This window comes from Notamacropus eugenii, chromosome 5 (genome assembly GCF_028372415.1).
Source record: "Notamacropus eugenii isolate mMacEug1 chromosome 5, mMacEug1.pri_v2, whole genome shotgun sequence".
Classification (NCBI taxonomy): Eukaryota; Metazoa; Chordata; class Mammalia; order Diprotodontia; family Macropodidae; genus Notamacropus; species Notamacropus eugenii.
Genome location: NC_092876.1, coordinates 10942595 through 10966048, shown reverse-complemented (window position 1 = coordinate 10966048; position 23454 = coordinate 10942595). Strand labels below are relative to the sequence as shown.

Genomic DNA, 23454 nt, shown 5'->3' with positions numbered 1-23454 from the left:
TGATGAGAAATGTAACAAAAATTTAAAAAAATTGAGGATTTCCACAAGAGAGGCATAGAGTTAGTAATGTGGGAGATCACATTGATTATGTCATGACTTCTACTTAAGGGAAAGAGTCACTGAAAGTTTCCTGGAAAAGGTGACTTTTGATGTCCAGAGCAGGGGTTAGAATTTTAAGTTTGCCATGTTTTAAGTGAAAGAGCCCTAGATTTAAGAGTCATGAGGCATGGGCCTGATTCTACAAGTCTGCCATAATACAGTAGCTTTCGAAGGCAACAAATATTGAAAAGCTACAAAATGACTCTTTTTAAAGCAGAAGTCTGATCAGGTCCAGTTTTCAACAATCCATCATCCTACCTAACACTACCCCATTCAACATGAAACTAGGTCATGATTTTCTCCAGGATCAAACATAAAACACTGAGTTTGGCTTCATAACCTAGGCCCTATCTACCTTCCCAAGTTATTTATGACTTACTTCCACTCACATATTCTGTGATGCAATGACACTGGCCTCCTTGCAGTTTACAGGCAACATCTTCCATCTCCCTATTCCATGCCATTTTAGACTCTGTTCCCAAGGCTGAAAATTCTCCCACTTCTCATCCTTGCCTCCTGAATTTTCTGGCTTCCATCAGGTCCCAGCTGAAAAACCACCTTCTACAACAAACCTTTCCAGATCCTCCTTAAGGGGATGGTGCCTTCCATATGTTGATCATTTCCCATTTACCTTATCTAAAGTTTACTTGTACATAGGTGCTTTCATGTTATCTCTCTCATTTGATTGTAAGGTTCTTGAAAACAAGGATTATCATTTTTTTTTTTTTGCCTTTCTCAGTTTTTTCACTGCTAAGTAGAGTGCCTGGCACATAAGAAGCATTTAATAACTGCTTGCCAAGTTTGAAAGATCTCTTCCCATGGGTAGGCCATGGTCTATCCACATGAAAAATGAGTGAGTTGGACGTGAAGGTCTTTCTCCAGCTTTGAGGTTCTATGGTGCTAAGTCCATCGCCTTCTCTGGACCATACTTTTCTTTCAAGGTAAAGTTAAGTGAATTGATTATTCCAACTCCAGGAAATCTTTCAGCTTCAAGGGCTATTGACTATGATTTTTCAGCCAGAGATGTGTCCCATGTATGTTCTAGACAAGTCATTCCTGATTTAGGGGCTCCATATCCCTAGGGGTCCATGGCTTACAAATCTCTAGGGAGAAACTATGAGAACATATGCTAGGCTACGTGTGCCTGGGGGAATAAACCCACTAGAAAGAAAAATGGCTCTTGTTCTAAAGATGAAGAGCTTCTAGCCCTTGATGTGCTCACCATTTCCTTGAGGGAACATCTCCAACATCTCAGAAAAATTGTCTATGGGCTCCAATACTTTTAACACTTGAAAAATTGTAAAGAGAAACAACGACATCTCTAGGATTGTGCATGACAAAAATTATCTGAAATAGAAATCAGGATCATTATAGGCAGCCAAAGCAATTGCACCTTCTCATACCACCCAATTTAAAAAAAAAATGGATTGGTTCCTTTTAACTGCTTGCTTAGCACCTTCTTTCTGGTTACTACTAGACTATTCCAGTAGGAACTCTACCATCTCTATCTCCACTTCTCATGCATACATTCCTATTCTAAATCCTGGTACAGTGTACTATATTTAATTATTTCTCTGGTTCAGAATTGTCCTTCTCCTAATGGGGTGGCCAATGACCTCATCATGCCCATCTACTTATCTTTTCTCCTTATCTGCTTGTTTTTCACCTTGACTCCACCTACAGCACCTTCTCTCTTCCAGGCTAACTGATTCTACCAAGCTTTTCCTTATTTCCCCTAGTTTCTTTCATCTCTGAAGGAATTGGTAACTTTTCTTACAGCACCCTAGGCACATACATTGGTGTTAGATTTGACATTATCCCATTAAATGGAATCTTTCAGTATTCACTTAGTCTTGAACTTATCTTTTTTTCATTTTATATTTAAAATTTCCTTCCTATTATTATGAATTTGGAAAAGAGCAATAAACACGAACTCTTCCTTGCTGAAATATAAGGCTGGGAATAGCCTCACCCCAATTCATTGAATCATTAATGGATTAGAAATCTCAATTATATCAATGGAATATGTGTAAATAAAGATGTAAAGAAAATGGTATATTCCCTTATATCACTTTATGAGGGTTGAAACTCTGATTAGATTAAGAAAAAATACTGATATGAATGTCTAAGTCATTTCATTCCTTCAATTCCTATCCCTAATTAGGCATACGAGATAAAAAGATATAGGCAGTTAATAAATGCAGTCAAAGAAATGTAAAACCAATACCCTATGTCAGATGGTTGAAGCTCAAGAGTTGGAAACAAGCACTTTCATCCTGAAAAGAAACTTTTTTTTTTTAGCTTTTCCTCCAATTACATGTAAAAACCAATTATGATGGTTGTTTTTTTAAAAATTTGCTGTTACATGGTGTTTACATCCCTCTTTTCCTCCCCTGCTCCTTGACAATGCAAGCAGTTTGATACAGGTTTTATATGTGCAGATATGACAAACATATTTCCATATTAGGCATATTATGAAAGAAAACAAGAAATCAAAGAAAATGAAAGAAAAACAAAGGAAGTGTAGAAAGGTATGCTTCCATCACCATTCAGACTCCATCAGTTCTTTCCATGGAGATGGGTACTATTTTTCTTTGGAAAGTCCTTAGGAATTGTCTTGCTTCATTGTATTCCTGAGAAGAGCTATGTCATACACAGCTGATCATCATACAATGTGGTTATTGCTGTGTAAAATGTTTTACAGGTTCTGTTCACTTCAATTTGCAACAGTCCATGTAAGTTTTTCATTTTTTTCCAAAAGCATCCTGCTCACTATATCTTATAACACAATAGCATTCCATCACAATCCCATACCACAACTGACACAACCATCCCTTAAGTAATGGGCATTCCCTAAAGTTCCAATTATTTGCCACCACAAAAGAAGAGTTTCAGTGAATAGTTTTGTATGTGTAGTTTGTTTCCTATTTGTTTGTTTTTTAATCACTTTGGGACCTTGTAGGGGTATTTCTTGATCAAATGGCATGCACAGTGTTATTGCCCTTTGGGCACAGTTGCAAATCACTCTCCAGTATGTTTGAATCAGTCCACAAATCTACTCATCTTGCTAAGCTATTAGTATCTCAATTTTCCATATTCCTCCAACATTTATTCTGCCATTCCATTATGTTCTATGATATTAGCCAATCTGACAGGTATGGAGAGGTGTCTGAAAGCTGCTTTAATTTCCATTTCTCTTTTCAATACTAATTTAAAGCATTTTTATGATTATACCTAGCTTCAATTACTTCATTTGTCATTTAGGGAATGACTTGTATTCTTATCAGTTTAACTTACTTACGTATCTAAGAAATGAGGACTTAATCAGAGGAACTTATCATTAATTTTTTCCACATTATTGTATATTTCCCCTTCATCCCATTTTCTATTTGTTTAACTTTCTCTCTTTTCACCCTCTCCATCCTCAAAAGTGTTTTGCTTCAGACTATCACTTCCTTCAATCCATGCCCTTTCTATCAGCACCCTTCTTAAATAGTTTCCTTGCTTTCAAACTTTGCAATAAGGCAATTAGATTTCTATACCCAACTGAATGTGTTATTCCTTCTTTGAGATAATTCTGATGACAGTATGGTTCAAGCACTAGCCCCCACCCCACATCTTAGAGCATCATTTCTTCCACTAAAGAAGATATTTTGTGTCATTATTAGTTCAATATTTATGTGAGATAATTTTTATCTCAGTCTTCCCTCTTCTCCCAGTGTATTTCTATTTCTCAAAGTTTAATTTTATTTTTTAAGATATTCAATCATATTCAATTCACACATATGATATCATTCCATCTATACTCCATGTAACTGCCCTAAAATGATAAAATTCTTAAGAATTATGATATCATCTTCCCAAATAGGAAGGAATGTATTTTCACCTACTACCTAGGATAACACCAAGACCACATATAAGAAATACAACAGAGTCATGCACCCAATGTCATCAAGGGGAATGATAGAGTTTCTTTCTCATTAGTTATCCAACACTTTTAATATCTGTAGGCTAACAACTCTGGAGGCCACTGTTGTCGATTCAGTTTCCACAAAGAGCTGCTGTTGGTTTGCTGAGGATGAGCCTGCTGCTCTCTTCCTGGGGTGTTACCTAATCTGCACTCTGCTTTACTCTCATATTTGTTAGATAATCTACTCCTGCTGACCTTTTAAGTTTTCTTGACTACAAAAGTTCTTTCACTTTGTCCTTTTGTTCATTTGTTTTTCAAGAGTTATTTTAAAGTATTTTTGGACAGAAATCTGGGAAAGCTCAGGTCAGTGCCTCCATTTGTTCCATGATCTTAGCTCTGTCACAAAAAGAAATTATTCTTAAGAGGAGTGTGTTGCACTAGAATTTCTATCTCATTCTTTGTCCTCCCACCCACTTCTAATGATCATTTCATCAAAGACATTAGACTAGTACTAAATAATGTACTCCAGTAGCAACTGATAGCATGCACCAGTAGAAAACAATGAATCTAGCTTGGAGTGATGATCATCCTGGGAAAGGCAGCTTCAGGGTCTTCCCCCTCTACCTCACAACAGAGTAGTACTAATTCAGGACTCTCTAAAGGTACTGATCTTTGAAGCCAAGTAGAGAACTACCTTTGAGGGGAACGATAGAAGGAGTTAACAAAAGGTAATACAGTCTTCCAATATCAAATATGTGAGTTACACTATTTGACAAAATCTGCTGGGAAAACTGGAAAATACTATGCCAGAAATTAGGTATAGATGAACATCTCACACTCTATAAAAATATAAGGATAAAATGAGTACATGATTTAGACATAAAGGATGATGTCAGAATCAAATCAGGAGATCAAGGAATAGCTTGTATGCCACATCTATGGAGAAGGGAAGAATTTATGACCAAACAAGAGGTTAAGAAAATTATAAAATGAAAAATGGAAAATTTCAATTACATTATATTAAAAAGATTGAGCACAAACAAAACCAAAGCAACAAAAATTAGAAAGCAAGTAGAAAGTTTGGAAACAATTTTTACAGCAAACATTTCTCATAAAGGCTTCCTGTCTAAAATATATAGAGAACCAAATCAATTTCATGAGAATAAAAGTCAATCTCCTATTGATAAATGGTCAAATGATATGAACATTCACATTTCAACTAAAGAAATTAAAGCTATCTCTACTTGTATTAAAAAATTGCTCTAAATCACCACTGATTAGAGAAATGCAAATTAAAAAATTCTGAGGTACCATCACACATCTGTTAATTGGCTAATAAGACAGAAAAGGAAAATGATAAAAAAAAATGGAGAAGATTAGGAAAAGTGGAACACTAATGCATTTTTGATGGAGTTGTGAAGTGGACCATTCTAACCATTCTGGAAAGGAATTTGGAACTGTGCTCAATGGACATTTAAAATACCCTATCCTTTCATCCAGTAATACTACTACTAGTTTTGTGTACCAAAGAGATCATTTAAAAGGGGGAAAGGACCAACATGTACAAAAATATTTATAGCAGCTCTTTTTGTCATGTCAAAGAATTGGAAAATGAGAAGATGACCATCAACTAGTGAATGGGTGAACAAGGTATATGAATGTAATGGAATTCAATTATTCTCTAAGAAATAATGAGCAGGTCGTTTTCAGAAAAACCTGGAAAGGCTTACATAAACTGCTGCTGAGGGAAGTAAATAGTACCAACAAAACAGCGTACACAGTAACTACAACATTCTGTGATGATCGCCTATGAGAGACTGAGCTAAATCAAGATAGTTGCAAAGACTTGTGATGAAAAATGCAGACTCAATCCAGAGAAATAAAAATGGCATATGAATGCAGAGCAAAGTATATTATATTCACATTCTTTGGTTGTTTTCTTTCTCATGGTTTTTCCCTTTTCTTCAAAATCTTCTTTCCTAATGGGATTAATGTGGACATATGTTTAAAGTGATTGTGTGTATAAGACCTATTTCAGATTGTTTACTCTCTTGGGGAGGGAGAAAGGAAAGAGGGAGCAAATTTAGAACTCAGAATCTTACAAAAATGAAAGTTGAAAGCTATCTTTACAGTTAATTGGGGGGGGGAATATTATTAAGAAAAAAAAAAAGATTTGTGAGTTATCCTTTCCTGTACGACTTCTACACAAATGTCCCTCACTCATTAACGTTGACTGAAATAAAAATGGACATTAAATGAACTGAAAGAGTTTAAAGTATTTGCTTGCAAAAAAAACAGATCTCAATGAGAAATTCTATATAAAAGAACCAGAAGAAAAATAAGGAAATCATAAAAGACTAACTATAAAATACTGATTAAGGTGAAACTGTTTCCCTGTAGAAAATAAAGTTTATTAATATTAGCAATTATTAGTTATTGATATTAATAGTATTCTTAAAACTCTTATCATTTCTAAGGGATTTTGGAAGAAAAGTTGGGGCAACATTGAGTATAAGCAAGTGATACTAAAACACAAAATTGGCTACAAAAAGTGCAAATGGAAACATTTTTCTCATAAAAATGGGACTTGAAGGGAAGAATTCATACAGAAAGGCAAGTAGAGGTGGAGGTGGACAGCTGGTAATATTGAAACCTCACTTTCATCCTGGTTGTTGAGGAAACAACATATATTTCTGAAGAACTTTAGAAGTCTTCTGAACTTCATCTCAGGGGAGCATGGAAAGGAAAGAAGAAAAAAGAAGAAGAAAAAGATAATTACATGATAATTGCATTGTATATTTGAAAAGAATGGCAAATTGTATACAGCAGATTTGCATGTCCATGTACAATCATTCTTTTATGTATTATGTTATGGAAATATTTGCTTTATTGCATAAATTAAAACAAAAAGTATCCAGGGCATACTTCATGTAGAAATTGGCATGATAGCAGACAAAAATAGTAGGGACTTAACAAAAATGGAAGAAATCAAGAATGTATGTCAAGAATGTACAAAAGAACTATACAAAAAGACCTTAATATCACTGGAGGAAAAGGGAATTACTTTGTTTGTCCAAATAGAGTCCCAATTCCTGAATACAGGAAGAGCTGAGTCAAATTTATAAGCATTCAGCTCATTCTCCAGGTGACAAATGTTCACAGGACAGGAACAAGCAGTATTCATAAGAAGACATCAAAGCTATAAATAATTAAAGAAAAAACTGCAGATCACTATTGATTTGAAAATGCAAATTAAAAAAACTCTTTCAAGCAAATTCATACATATCAAGCTAGAAAATATAACAGAAAAGAAAAATAACATGTTGCCATAGATGTGGAAAAACTGAGCTCGTGTTGGAGGAGTTGTGAACTGATTCAACCACTTTGGAAAGCAAATTGAAACAATGGCCAAAGGAAAATAAAATTGTGCATACACTTTGACACAGCAATATCACTATTAGGCCCATATCCCAAAGAGATAAAATAATAAGGAAATGAAACTTTATGTACAAAATTTATAGCAGCTCTTTTTTTGTAGTCTCAGAGACTTAGAAATTTGAGAGGTTGTCTATCAGTTTTGGAACGACTAAACCAGGTGTGGTAGATGAGTGCATTGGAATGTTATTAAGCCATAAGGAATTATGGGCAGAATAGTTTCAGAAAAGAACCTTTAGAGACTTCTAGGAATTAATTCGAAGTGAAGTGAGCTGAAGCAGGAGAACATTTTATACACTAACAGCAACTTTATACAACGATGAACTCTGAGCGGCTTAGCTGCTCCAAATCAACACAGTGATTCCAGACAATTTCCATGGACGACGGATGAATATTTTTATCCAAGTCTATGGAAATAATAGATGGGATCTGAGTGTAGATTGAAGCACTTTTCACATGTTCTTTTTCTTGATCTTTTTTCAACATGGCAATTATGCAAATAAAAACAGCTGTGAACATACAAGGTACGTAAGGATACATTGGAAATGGTTTAATTTTCCTAGAAGATGACAAATGTTGGGGGGGGAAACCAAGTGCTTTAAATGCATTGTTGATGTCACTATGAAGTCCTCAAATCATTCTGGAAAGCTATTTGGAACGATGTCTGGAAGGTCGAATTAATGCATGATAGTGAGTAGAGAGAGTTAACGTGGCGTTCAAAGCCTACAAGTAGATTGTGCATAACTTTTCACGTAACAGTATCTTCCTGTCTTTAAGCCATAAGCAGTGAGGAGCTACAGAGTGGACTTAAATAAAAGGCCAACAGAATTAAAGGGCTATGTTGACATAGGATGGATAGGAAGGTGGGGAAAGAAAATGCATTTGGTTTCTTGTGTGATGTGGCTCCCACTTGCTCTCAGTCCTTGAAAGAAACAGATCAGGCATGCACCTTTGAAACTTGTAGGTATTATCATACCAGTATCGAGGTCCCTGAGTAGAATTCTAATTTGCTCACCTTGGCCTTGCTGTGGAAATAGGATTTGGGGAAGAACTGGAGGGGGAGGTGAGTGCTATAAAACTGGGGTCCATTTTCTTCTTTTGTGTAAATCAAATGCTGGCCACCTCCTATTTCTATCCAAGGGAACCACTCCCAGAAAGGGGTAGATTGAACCAAGCTGCTGTCCCCTTTACAGTGAATCAGGCTGAGGGTCTCATTGGGTTCCTAATGGAGAGAGCAGAAAAGAGAAAGTATGTTAATAGGGGCTCTTTTGCATATGATATCTAAAGTCCAGAGGCTGTTTTCCATGGGAGATAGAGAAGAGTAGTAAGGAATGAAGAGAAATAAATGAATTTGAGCCTCAAGAAATAAACGCTCCATGGGAGAAGGACGTTCTTGTCTTCCCAATATTGTCATCAGAAAGCCACAGGATATCAAGTAATACACAAAGGGGGAGAGGAAGAAGAGAAGACTAATAAAAGTTGTGGATTTTCTGCTCAGATATGTTGAAGCACCTGATTGGAAAACTGAAAGCAAAAGCAAAGAGTACCTGCTTGGGTCACATATGCAGAACCATTACAGAGAACATCCTAAGATTTATCCAATCAGTGATAGATACTCAGTCAATGGATTTCAAGTGGAATTGGGGAATTCTGCCAGAATGAACCTAAACAAGATGCCAAACTGTTAGGAAATCTTAAGCAAGAATATAAAGATAAGAGGAGCACTGGCTGTCCTCCTTTTGCGATTGAATATTTAAGTTAAGAGGTCCTTAAGAGAAAAAGTAATGTGCAAAATGAATTCCTGGCTTAGAAGAATAAAATGTGGTGCTCTGGATTACAGCCTTTAAGATAAAGTTAAAAGACTACAGTCCAGAAATGGAGCATAACTAAACAAAGGGAGTAAGATTGTATTTGCCATGAGTCTCATGAATCTAATTAAAAAGATTTTCTAATAAAGAGGATGGGGAAACAGACTTACTTTATATACCCTTAATGTAAATGTGATAGGAGTAGCATTAGAGAAGCATAGGAGTTGAAATAACCATAAATTCAAAGGATACAAAACCCAAGATAGGAACTAACAGTAAAATACGTGGCTTCATGAGTTCATATACAAATTCTCAAAATTCAGTCAAGGAGCAGGAAGGACCATGATAGGAGAGGCCAAAATGGAACACATGGATGACTTTGACATTTTTTGAGAGGAAACCCAAGATCATATCATGGTTCTTTATGAATATAGGTTAGTTAAAGGAAATAGGGTGTGTAAAATCTGACCATGAAGTAGTAAGATATACTGAGAATGTCTACACATATGAGTTGATGCAGCAACCAAATGTCGAACAGGGGGAAGCATCATCAGGGGCATTTAGAATGAGAAACAGAAATTGTTTCACATTAAATTCTACATTCTATAGACCACCTGCAAAGAGAAAGAAAATAGATGAGATTGTTGAGAAATAGATTCTAAGACTGGCAGAAAGGTAAGATATAGTAGCAACGGGAAATGGGAGATAATCAAACAACTTTTGGTCTCTTTCTGAGAAGAACAGAGACGGGAATAACTTACAAAATTGCTTTTTGGCAATTTTATCCATCAAAAAATAGAAGAAACAACAGGGAGAAAATCTATCTTGGACCCAATTCTCACTAGCTGGGAAGAACTAGTTGTTTTGGTAGAAATTATGAGAATCTTTGGAGGAAAGAAGTGACTATTCTAACCAAGAGGATTTTTTCTCTTCTGTAAGAAGAGGATATCAAGGCACAGTTGGACAAAACTCCTAGATTTTGGCATAGCAGACTTCAAAGTATTCTAAGGGAAGAGACATAAGATTACTCTCATGGAGTAAAATGCTTCAAAGGAAATACAAGAAATGAAGATGTCCATGAATTTAATTCTGAACAAAAGAGGGGGAACAATTGTAATGAAGAGGAAAAATAGGACTTTTCTGAGGAAATTGATATATGTTCCAATGGAATTCACCAATTAATTTAGATATGATTTTTGAAGATAGTGAGCATTGGTTTTTTCTTCCTCAAACCTTCCCTAACCCACACTTGAAGCAAAACAAACCCTTTACAAGATGTATACGTAATCACATTAAACGAATTCCCACACAGTTCTGGCCCCCAAATGGACATCTCCTTCTTCTTCCTGAGTCCATGACCCCTGAACAGAGGTTGCTAGCCAAGTCTCTAAATGATTCCCTTGGATCATGGTGGTCACTGCATTCAACTTTGTTCTGAAGTCTCTCAGTGCTGTATAATGTAACCATGCTTTAATATCATATAAATTATTCTCCTGCTCCTGCTCATTTCACTCTGTGTCCAGCCACACAACTTTCCCAGGTTTCACCAAAACTGTCCTCCCCACCAGGGTACCAGGAAGATGGCCAGGCTGAACGCATGTTTGCTAAATTGAATGTCTTTCTGCTTCTTGTAAATTTATTAATATCTGCCTTAAAACTTATCATTTCAGGAAAAAATTGATCACTGAAAACAAATACTGTATGCCTGTGAAAGCTAGACAGTATGCTAGTGCTATGTCAGGAAACCGAATTGCTTCCCTTTGATTGGTTTTGGGAAGATTCTGAAGATCACATGACAGGAGAAGCTGCTAGACACTGAGATCTGTTCTGGAACTCCACTCCTAAGCATTCAAACTCTGTTGGCCACGTTGTTTGAATGCAAAATGTACAGTTGCCAAAAAGAATATTTGATAGAGAATTCACACAGGTGAAGTGTTCACATGGTGGTCAGAAGAAGTGATACAAGGACACTCTCAAGGTCTCTCTTAAGAATTTTGGAATTTATTTGTGACATGGGGGACACTGGTACAGGATTGCTTAGCATGACATACCCACATCTGAGAAGGTGCTGTGTTCTATGACCCAATGAGAATTGAAAGAACTCAAAAGAAAGGGAGGATGAATAAATTTACAATATGCACCCGAAATGTTCACATGGTCTATTGGTACCTGACCTGCAGGACAGTATTCTGAGCTTGTTTTGGACTATTCAGTCACAGTCAGAAACACTGAAAATTGACTCCAGCATGGTGGTGGGACTTTGGTCTTCTATGAGAACAAAGTACATCATTCAACCCTTGTAAAGATATGGGGATATAAAGGGAGAAGATATAAGGAGAAGAAAGAAGTATCTCTCTAGACTTTTAAACTGTCAAAGGGTATTGACAGTTAAAACAAACATGGGTAGCTAAGTGGTGCAGTGGGTAAAGGACTGGGCCTGGAGTCAGGAACAGTCCTTTTCCTGACTTCAATTCTGGTCACAGACACTTCATAGCAGTGTTACTCTGGGCAATTCACCTAACCCTGTTTCTCTCACTTTCCTCCTCTCTAAAATGAGATGGAAAAGGAAATGACAAACTCCTCCAGTTTCTCTGGGGTCATAAAAAGTTGGACACAACTAAATATTGAACAGATAACTACAACAAAAACAAATGTAAACAAAGGACTTTTGGAGGAGATAGTTGATGGTCTTAGCATCTGAGTAAGGTTCTGAAAATGGATGAGAAATGGGTCATAATAATGTAGGAAAGAAAAAGAAATGTGGAGAACTTCCGATATCCCATAATTATAGTGGATCAAAAGAGCAGACAAACTTGTAAGGCAGAATTAGTGCAGTGAAGGTCCTTATTCATACATATATACATATGCGTATATGCAGAAATATGTGTGTTTATATGTTATATACACATAAATTTATACATATGTACATACATATGTAGACAGAGGACACGGGGTGATTTGAACATGAAGGGTGATATATAAAATATAAAATTAAAGGGTGAGAGAGAGGAATGTAATGGAAGAAGGAAAAAGAGAGGTTCACTATGGTAAATTGCCTCACATAAAAGGGGTAAGAAAAAATTTTAACAGTGGTGGGGTAGAGGGAGTAGGTAACAGGGAATGAGTGAACCTTGTTCTCATAAGATTTGACTTAAGGAGGTAATAGCATACACACCCAATTGGGTATGAAAATCTATCTTACTGTATAGGAAAGTAGGACAGAGGGGGATACGAAAGGGAGGGAAATAGAATGGAGGGCAAATGGGAAGAGGAAGTAATCAGAAGAATGCATTTTTCAGGAGGAGCAGCAGGATCAAAAGAGAATAGAACTAATGGGGGGCAGGATAAGATGAAGGGAAATATAGTGAGTCTTTCACACCATGACTGTTCTGGAAATGTTTTGCATGACTGGATATGTATATCCTATATCACCTTTCCTGCCTTCTCAATGAAGGTGAGTGAAAAGGGAGGAAGGGAGAGGAAGTGGAGCCCAAAGTTTGAAAAATGAATACTAAAAATGGTTTTTACATGCAAATGGGAAAAAAAAGATATATAGGCAACAGAGTATAGAACTGTGCCTTGCCCTACAGAAAAAGAGAAGGGAGGGGTGATAGAAGAGAGGGAAGATTGGGGAAAGGGATAATCAGAATGCACACCATCTTGGAGAGGAGAGAGGTGAAAGATAGGGAGAAAAATGTGGAACTCAAAATTTTTTGGAAGGGAATGTAAAAAACTAAAAATATATTCATTAATAAAAATAAAAAAGCAAAACAGTACAGGACAAGCATTATGGGATTTTCTCCCCAAACACCTCCCCTTGGAGCCATCCTTGTTTCTTACCTGATTTGGGGTAGGTCACTACAATGGCATCATCATTCTTCACCACAAACTCACCCTGACAAAATTTGAGGGACTTTATACTGCAAACTGAGTGGAATTTGATTCACTCAAAATTTATGTACTTTGATGACATGTCTTTGTAGTGTGTGGTTTGAAGTTCCTGTACTTTCTTCTTTGTAGTCTCACCTGAATCCAACCCACTGGGACTTTTGTCCTCAGCTCCTTGTCAAGAGTGGTTCAGTCTCTGACAACCTTTGGAAACGCACTGCCTTCACCCAACCACTGTTAGATACACACAACAGAAAGTGTAATGTCTTATTATATTGGATCTTGCTGACCCCAAACTGAGATTGTAAGAGCAACAAAAGAACCTTGAACAGAGGGCCTTGAAAATTTTCCAGGAAAGGAATGGACAAGTTTAGATAAATAGTTTGATAAATAGACATCCCAAGTTGCAAAACTTCCTTTAATTTCTACAGAGATAACTTCATCTTTGAAAATGTAGAGGAATGAATAAGGTGGCACAGTCTTCTGCATTTAATTTGCACTAAAAGGAATAGTTTGCTGTGGAGGAAATAATGAAAACATAGGGGAGAAGTGACCATTTCTGTTTAAAGTTTGTGACTAAGGAGAGGGAGCATGAGCTTAGTCCAATATCTAGCCAAAAGTTGGGGTCAGGAGGTTTTAAGGAGTTCAGAAGAAATATGGATGGCAACTGGTAGGGAAAATCACACAGAGAGAGATAATGGATGTTTAGAAATGGGAAGCTCTTCAATGAGAGAGGACACAATAAGGGGCTTTGCTGCGCAGCTGCCCCTGATGAATGTGAAGTGGGCGATGGAGCACTGTTATGAATGGGACTTGGCTCATTAGAGCCTGCACCTGAGAGTGACTGCAAGGGCATTGTGAGAAGGACACACCCCTAAGTGGACTTTATTTGGATATTTTGTTTTGAATTAAGGAAGGAGAAGCTGGTTGCTCACTCCCCAAAATTCACCCCAAAGAATGATGTTGCTATACGTTCTGGAAATGTAATTATTTTGTAGGAACTATGTTGTATCTACTACAGAAATGTTAATACCTATTCAGATACAACTTGCCCATGTCACCTGTTTAAATCATCTAGATTTGGGATCTCAGTGTATAATGCCTCTATTTTTGGGGGGAGGTTTTGTTGGATGAGAAGCCTAGTTTATTTTTTTGTAATTTCAGTAGCTGTCAGCATTGTTTGGGGGTTTTGGGTTGTTTTTTTGGATGAGAAGTCTGGTTTATTTTCTTGTAATTCCACTGTCAGCAAAAAACAAATAAATTGCACCCAAACTTTACAACAGAACAAAATACCCTTAGCAAAGTAAAAGAAAAAAACCAAACTGATGAAGTAGCAACAGCTCACACAGTGGTATTCTGACTTTCTAGATGGTTAAATTTATATGTGAAACCTTGAAAATTTAGACAAAGGCAAAATGTTATGTTACGGCCAGAATTAATCTGGAACGCTGCTACTTTATCTTTATATAAAAAAAAATGTTTGTAAAATAGCTATAAAGGTACAAAGGCCCAATGTTGGGTCCAAGAAAGTCTTTTACATATCTAAAAGTAGTGGTGACAAAATAAATATACTGCTATTGCGGTACCTCTTTCTTCTTTTTGTGTTAATGGTATACAGCCTAGAAACTATATGGATGACAGTCCAAAACAAGTGCACAAGACAGTGTAGAATCTATATATGGATGGAGTACCCATGTGAATGAGATAATGAACACAATTAGATACCAAAGTTTAAATTAATTTTAATTACATCTTCCTAGACAACAACTTTAACCTCCAAAACAATTCCGTACTCTGTGAATCACCATAGCTCTCATCACTTTGTCTCCACAATGAATTGACAAGTCTTTCGAAGCTTTCAACTAGGAAGAACTCAACACCTCCCTCCTGATGAATGTAGTACATGGCATTAAGATATTTTAATATTTAATGTACTTCTGATTAAGTATAATACCTATGTGAATAGTACCTAAATTACTTATATAAACATAATGCTCAATAGAATAATAAAGAAGCAAAGACTTGCAATCACAATTGTTAAAAAGGATTTTTCCAATGATATTGAACATGTCCACGATCAACAGAGCAAAATTAGTAGGGACTGTGGGTCCCTAATACACAAAGTCTCATCAAGGACTTGGAGATTACAACTAGATTCTCTAATAATATATTCTACCAGTATGATATTTGTTGCAAGCACAGCTATTAATTAACAAGTGCTAGATCTGTAGAAAGTCAAATAAAACTACAAAAACAATATATAACTTAATCAATTATGCAAATATGCATTCAAACTAGTCACATCAAAATAGGTACCTGAAAACACAAAATCTGGATGCTTGCATTTCTAATTTCATTTCAACTTTTTAACATGTTAACACTGACCTCTTTATCACACTCCTTACAGAATGGAAATTAGCATTTGTACAATTTTTGCCTTTGCTTTTGTTAATAGCCAGGTCCCCTGCAAAGCCTAGCAGTGACATAAGAAGGACCTGTAGGTTCCATAGCACTCTCACTTGAAGCAAAGGACTGGAAGTGGACTTGTGGATTGTTTAAAAACCTACCAAACCTCAGCAGCCTTGCAAATTACTATTCAGGAAACCAGCAGGATATACAGTTCTTGTTGAACTGTAAGTTTAGAGTCCTCTGGATGGCAGACTCTTCAAAGCTAAATCTACAAGCAGGGATACTTACGGTTCTTTTGGTCATTTCCCAAATAAATGTGTTAAAAGACTTTGTGCCACCATTTAAATTTGTTCTGTGTAAATAATATTTAAAATTAATCTCCATTTCTCCTTGTACAGTCAAGCCCAGCTTCCAAGTACTCAGCTTGTTTATTTATCAACAACGTACTTAAGTTTTAAAGTCCATCTAAAATGTACACAAAACAATGAATTCTAAAATATCTGGTACAAAACATTCACGTATAATAACATTTTTTTCAAATCTTTTGACACTTTGTTTATCAGGCTGGAATTCTGAGTATACAGTAGAATTTCAGAGCTACAAAGAAATAGAGCAGTTCATTCAGAGGCCACATCAGCAGGCGGCAGCAGTTCCCACAGCAGCCCCTACAAGAGCCTGCATCCATTGTTGGATCTTAAAAAAGTGGTGCAGTGACTTCCCATTACAGAGGTAATAAGTTACAGAGGTTAAATTTCAACTCAACCTCCTCAGTCTAGGCCCAACTTTTCAATCACTGTGCCACCTATGCACCTGATGTAAGTGAGGACCTGGCCATCTGCTGCTCTCTGATTCCATGCATCATCCCTATGACTTCTCTGATGAAAGTGCTCCTCCCTGACCACCATGACCCTCTATGTGTTGTCTTCACTCATTAATACATAAGCTACTTGAGGGCAGAGACTGACTCATTCTTTTTACACCCAGGGGTTAGCACAGTGTTTGGTGAACAGGAAGCATGTAAATGTTTTTTCATTACTTTTGTCCTTTTCCTGGGTCTAGGAAAATCACTTTCCATCTTTAACCCCCATGATCTACTTTCCTGATGATGGCTTAGTCAAAGGTGACCTATGAGTGTCCAGTGTATCACCATGCAGCATGTTGTGTCACCTTTTCTATCTCTTATACTTCTCTGGCCCCCTCACTCACTCACTTAATTGATCAATAAAAAATTCTTAAGTGCCAGTTATGGGCAAGACATGATGATAAGCAATGGGGATGCAAAAAGAGAGAAAGACAGTTCCTTCCCTCAAGAAGTTTAATATCTAATAGGGAAGACAACATGCAAACAAATAAAAAATATCAAGGTAAGTATCAGATGAAAAAGAAATATTTCACAGAGGGAAGGCAATTAAGCTGGGCTGGGGAAGACTTCTTGTAGAAAATAAGATTTGAGTTGAGGAAAAAAAGTCAGAGCAGAGTAGGCATGACAAAGTCAAAGAAAATGACTGGACCCAAGATAGAATGGCTTACTTAGTGTCATAGGACTGAGGAGGACATGTTGGGGAATGAAATGAAAGAAGACAGGAAAGGTAAAAGGGAGAAAGGTTATGAAAAGCTTTAAATGACAAATAGTACATTGCATTTTTTTTGATTTAAGGCTCTAGGAAACCACTGTGGCTTCCTGGGTTTCTGTGGGGGACACAGTTGATAGGACATAATTGGACATGCACCTTAGGGGAATCAATTTAGCAGTTGTATTGAGGTCAAGTTGCCATGATGAGAGACTTGAGGCAAGAAGATTCAACAGAAAACTATTGAAATAATATAACCATGAGGTGCTGAGGGGCTATACCAGGGTAGTTGCAGTATCCAAAGAGAGAAAGGGAAATATACACAAGGTGTTACAAAGGAGAAAACATCAGGCCACGTACAAATTTTACATGGCTGTGGTAAGAGACAGTAAGGAATACAGGCAGATACTTAGGTTGGGTGTCTGAGAGACTGGGACAATGGTACTGTCCTCCACAGTAATATTGTCGAAGGAAAGAGAATTAGTTGTCTTTGGGATACATTTTTTAACTTGCCTACTGCACTTCTTGTTAAAGATATCTGACAGAGAGTTGGAGACACAAAATGGGAGAGCTTGGGCCAGATAGACAAATTTAAGAATCATCAACATAATTGTTGATGAATTGTGAATGATCCCTCCATGCTGGAGAGCACTAGGCCTAAGGGGCTATAAAACTTTGTATACTTTTCTATCCAGGAATATCATTTCTGTGGCTATGTGCCAGAGAGATGATAAAAAAGTAGAAAGGACTCACCTGCAAAAAAATATTTATATGAACTCTTTTTTTGGTGGCAAAGAATTGGAAATTGAGGAGATGCCCATCAATTGGAGAATGACTGAATAAGTTGTGGCATATGAAGATAATGGAATATTATTGTGTAGTAAGAAGGGAAGAGTAGCCTGATTTCAGGAAAACCTGGAAAGACTTAAGTGAACTGAAGCAAAATGGGATAAGTGGAACCAGAACATGTTACATAGTAACAGCAACATTATATCATGATAAGGTATAAATAATTTAGTTTTTCATAGCAAAATAATGATATGACAATTACAAAGGCCTCAGAACTGAAAATGCTATCCACATTGAGAGGAAGAACTGATGGAATCTATAAGAAGATTGAATCACATTATTGTCACCTTCCTTATTTTTTCATTTTTCCCTTTTGGTCTTTTTCTTCATTCTCAACATGACTAACATGGAAATGTCTTACATGACTGCACATATATAGCTTGTATCCAAATGTTTACTGTTTTACAGAAGTTACAGAGGAGGAGGGGGAGAAAAAAACTTGGAACTCAATTTAAAAAAAATGAATGAGAAAAATTATTTTAACATGTAACTGGAAAATATGATTAAAATTTAAAATAAAATTTAAAAACATTTCAATTAAAAACAAAATCAATTAAACTGAAAAAGAACCTTCAGAACAGAGACAACAAATATTTGGGAACTGATGAGATCATGAAGTCCAACAGTATTGAGGGAGAAGAGCAGAGAGCTCAGAACAAAATGCTTAGGGACACCAATAGGTAGATGGTGTGATCAGGAAGAAGATACTGAAAAGGGAACTGAGAAAGAGGGATCTCATAGAAAGGGGAAGAAGAAGGAGAGAATGCTGTCCTGAGATCCAAGAGAAAAGCAAACATCAAGGAGAAAAAGTGATCCACAGTGTCCAGTTTGCAGTGAGATTGAATAGAATGATGACTGAGAAAAGTCCATTGAATTTTAGAGAGAGTTTGGCTGCAACAAGGTTGGATGATAAATTGTAAGGCATTAAGAAGAATGTAAAAGTCATGAAAGTACAAGCAACTCTTATAGATGACCTTGTCAAAGATTTTGCTATAGAGGGAAGAAGTGACACAGGATGATAGCGAGAATGGAAATATTGAGTGAGGTTTTTTCAGTGGACTTTGGAAACAGACATGTTTGTAGACAGTAATAAATGAAACAATAAAGAAGATGAAATTGAAAATGCAACAAAGGAGACAATCACTTGATGGAGAAGAGATAGAATGGGATTCCTTCAAGAAGTAGACAAGTTATCCTTGTTAAGGAGTCTCACACTTCATCATGTGATACAAGGGTGATGGAGGAGATAGTGAGAGAAGCCACTTGAGTAATAGGAGATAAGCACGGGAGTAGAAGAAAGTCCACAGCAAATGGCTTCATTTTTTTTTTTTTCAAAATGAGGCAGGATTCTTAGCTGAAAGACTGAGGGAAAGGGAAGCCATGGAAGTTGGAGGAAGGATGAAAAATTTTGAAGGAACCTCTGGAGAGAGGACTAATGAGTTGATAAGGGAGGTATAACAGCTTAAATCACAACAAAGTTCACTTTTATTATGTCACATCCAATTGTAGGGACCATTCAGAAAAGGTGTGTGATTATTGTCCATCTTCTTTCAGCAGTGTCATTGTCCAATTCTCCATTCCTCAGAAGAAGAGCAGAGCTCAGAGTCTATGTCAAGGGAAAATCAGACTAGAAATCTGGCCAAAATGGGACTATGAGTAATGTCATTTAGGAGAAAAAGACCTATCTTTGGAATCAGAATCAACCCAAAGCAAACACTTCTCTGGGCATTGTTTTTCATCTTCTCTCACCTTAGTTCATATTATGAGCATTATATAAGAGTGTTCACATTCCTATCTCATCTCCTCCTATTATCCTTGAAGTTCCTAAGAGGTAAAGACAGAACATTGCACTGAGTGTAGTAAGTCATGGCTATTAAAATATAATGAAGTTTTCTGAGTGCAAGAGGAAACACCAATATTTGTTTAACTATGTAACTATTTGGTTTTTTAAGGTCATGGACACCTTTTAAAAGCATGATGTTGTAAGAAGAGCACATGATTTGTATTAGAGGAACTGATTCCAAACCTTAGTTCTGCTTCTGCATCTACCTTATATAAATCATATCCATTCTCTTTTTCTTCAGTTTCTACATTTCACTCTCTCAAAAATACAGGTATTATATTTGATCTTCTGTAAGGTCTCTTGCAATGATTATTTCCATGACCATGTGATACACTGAAATCTGAATGGGAAAACCCATGTTTTTCACTGCATGTTCAAAGTTGACAGTCCATAGAAAGGAAGAATTAGCAAAACAGAAAGACAGAGAGACAAGGAAAGGTAGAAAATCCATTAAAGATGCAAAAAGGTGAAGATAAGGAGAGGGTGATCATTTGCTGAATGGAATAAAAATTTAAAAATAAAAGTTTCAAGAACATCAAAGCCAAAATGTGGAACTCACATGATTTAAGAAAAAAAAGACTGCTAATGTCCAGGAAGGAGTTCCTGTATTAAACAACAAGAGTCAAGATCACAAAAGACCTGGTAGCTTCCATACAAATGAGAGATCATTGGATACAATATTCAAAACGCAAAGATGTAGGCCTTCAATCAAAAATAATCTACTCATTAAAATTGAGTAAAATCCTAGAAGAAGGAAAAAACAGATTGTAATGAAATAAAGTTCTTTCATGCATTACTAATAGAAACTCCAGAGCTAAGGAAACTATATGGAGAAAAACACAAGATCAGAGAAATACAGAGAAGTATATTTATTTGAATATTTGAAAAGAGGTGTGTGAAAATATAGGGAGAAGAAAGAAGAGTCCCTGCAAATCTTAAATTTTCAAAGGATATTGATTGTTAAGATAAACATGAGCATCTAGGTGGTATGGTGGATAAAAAACTGGGCTGGAGTCAGGAAGACTTATTTTCCTGGGTTCAAATCTGGCCTCAGATACTTAGTAGCTTGTGACCCTGGGCAATTCACTTAACCTTGTTTGGTTAAGCTTCCTCATCTGTAAAATGAGGTGGAAAAAGAAATGAAAAACCCTTCCATTATCTGTACCATGAAAATCCCAAATGGGGTCATAAAAGGTTGGACATAACTGAAAAAACTGAATGGATAACTACACAAAGCAATAAAGATAAGCAGAGGACTTTTGGAGTAGATAGCTGACGTTCTGAGGATCTGAATAAGGGAATGAGAATGGATGGTAAATGGCATAAAATACTGTAGAAAAGAAAAAGAAATGTGTAGAACTTTCCAAATTCCAAGATGAAAGTAAGGCAGTGGATATCAGGAATCTGCCAAACCTGAGTCATCTTAAGACCTGGAGGGAATAAAGGGAATGACCAGAAGACTTCTCCACCCACCACAGGGCTTCAAAAGGACAGCCACAATTCTGCAGATATCTTGTAGACAAGCCAGGAAACATGGAATGAACAAGGCAAAGCTGCCTTCATCCAAAACAGAAGGTAAAGTTCAGGTCAAGAATAACTCAGAAGTTTTCTGCCAAATTCCAAGTTTCAGTGACCTGAGAGAACAAGAACTGGGGAATGAGCAACGTGAGATCCCAATTAATGGATGACCAAGAGCCTCATGGCTCGATTTGAGGCATATTGTACAAAAAAGGCAGAAAAACAGTGAACAACAAGCACATCACATGGTCCAGGGCCCCACAACAATGATTAATAGAACTTTGGGACTTCCGGGAATGAAAATGGTCGAGCAAGCAGTAAATCACTCTCACTTTCCTTTACTGACCTTGAAAAATTCAAAAAATACTGACCCAGAAAAAATCCTGGAACAGTGGAGCCAGCAGAAAGATCAGATGCAGCAGTTTTTTTCATTTTAGGAGGCTAGAGGGGTTAATGATGAAGGTCCCTCTTACTTTGGCTGAACAGAACTAGTACAGGAAGGGAGGCATCCAGGCAAGCCAGCAGCAAGCTCCACTTCAGCAAACCAGCAGGAGTTGCTGAACCCCAGGGTGGTGGAGCCACCAAGTACCTAGATCCCCCTCCCCAGTGCCTTTTAACAGCCAGGAGAATAGGCAGGCTAATTTCTTTTTGTTTTCTTTTGTTGTTCTTTCTCATGGCTCCTCCCATTCATTCTAATTGTTCTGTACAACATAACTAATGTGAAAATATGGTTAATTGGAATGTACATGCAAAACCTATATCTGATTGTATGCCATTGTGGGAAGGGAGAGGAAAAAATTTAAAACTAATGCAAGTGAATATTGAAATCTTAAAATAAATGAATTAACTTTAAAAAAGAGAGACCTTTGGCAAAAATTAGATTAAGAATAACATTTCATATCATCTGCAAAGACAAACTCCAAAAGTATACATGAAGTACACTGAAAAAGTGGCATCCTAAACAAATAAAAAAGCAAGGAAGAAATTACCTCTTAGATCTTTGGGCAGGGAAGATACCATTACCAAACACTACACAGAAAGAATCACAAAAAACAAATGAGACAACTAAAATTGTATAAAATAAAAAGGGTTTACACAAACAAATGTAATGCAGTTCAATTTAGAAGAAAAACAGGTAATTTGAAAAAAAATCTTTAAAGCAAGGTTTCCTGTAACACGTTCATTTCCGAGGATGTCAAAAGTAGAGTGTAGAAGTTTGACTTTTATCTGGGATTGGAAAGAAGTCAGAGAAGAGTTGAGGGTGAAGAACTTTCCAAACATAGAGTACAAGAAGAGATAATGTCCAGAGATGACAGATTGAGGGTCTTCTTCAAGGAAAGCAATGAGGCAAGTGTTCTGGGATTGAAAAGTACTAGACCAGATTTGTGGAAGAGTGGTTGGTGTGGAGAAGGATGGAATGTGATGAGAAGCTTGGAAAGAGAGAATGATGAAAGTTATGGTTTATGAAGGGCTTTGAAAGTTACATAAGGGATTTTATAATTTACACTGAAGTTAAAAGAAAGTGCTGGGTGATACCTGAGGTTTAGGAACATCAATTCAATGCCTGTGGGGAGCAATCTGCTCACGAAATCTAAGCAATATTTTCCATACTTCACAATTTCATGGGGGCAGAGCCAAGATGGTGTAGTGAGAGCACATACTCACCTAAGCTCTAACACAAACTTTTTCAGATACCTCTAAAAAGAGAAACTGAGCAAATTTTATAGTGGTAGGATCCACTAGGAGACTGAGTGTGGCAGATTTCCAGCCCAGGACAGTCTGGAAGGTGGAAAGGAAGGCTCTGTTGCATAGGGCTAGAGGAGGGCAGAATGCACAGGCTGTGCCAGCATGGACCCCACCATAGCAAAGTCAAGCAGGAAGTGCCAGGCAGTCTGAAGCAGAAGCAGCAGTGAGGATTCTCAAACAAATCAGCCCACGTCAGGATTCCAGTGGAACTGAGTGAGAGAGAAGTGCAGAAACCCAGGTAACAGCAGCAGCTGCACCTGAGACCATCAGCCTTATGATTAAATTTTTATAAGTCCTCTACTTGACCTTCAAGGAGCCAAGATGGCAGAGTGACCTGTAAGTGCTCTCCCCTTCCCCTTGTTGACTTTGAAAAAAACA

General features: G+C 36.9%; 1 long non-coding RNA gene across 1 annotated transcript in view; it reads right to left on the bottom strand.

Moving 5' to 3' along the window:
• Positions 1–23454, bottom strand: part of LOC140503333 (uncharacterized) — a 56091-nt gene that overhangs the window by 13184 nt on the left and 19453 nt on the right. The window contains exon 2 of the long non-coding RNA XR_011966774.1: positions 8460–8666. This is a non-coding gene — a long non-coding RNA (uncharacterized lncRNA). The remainder of the gene's footprint in view (positions 1–8459; positions 8667–23454) is intronic.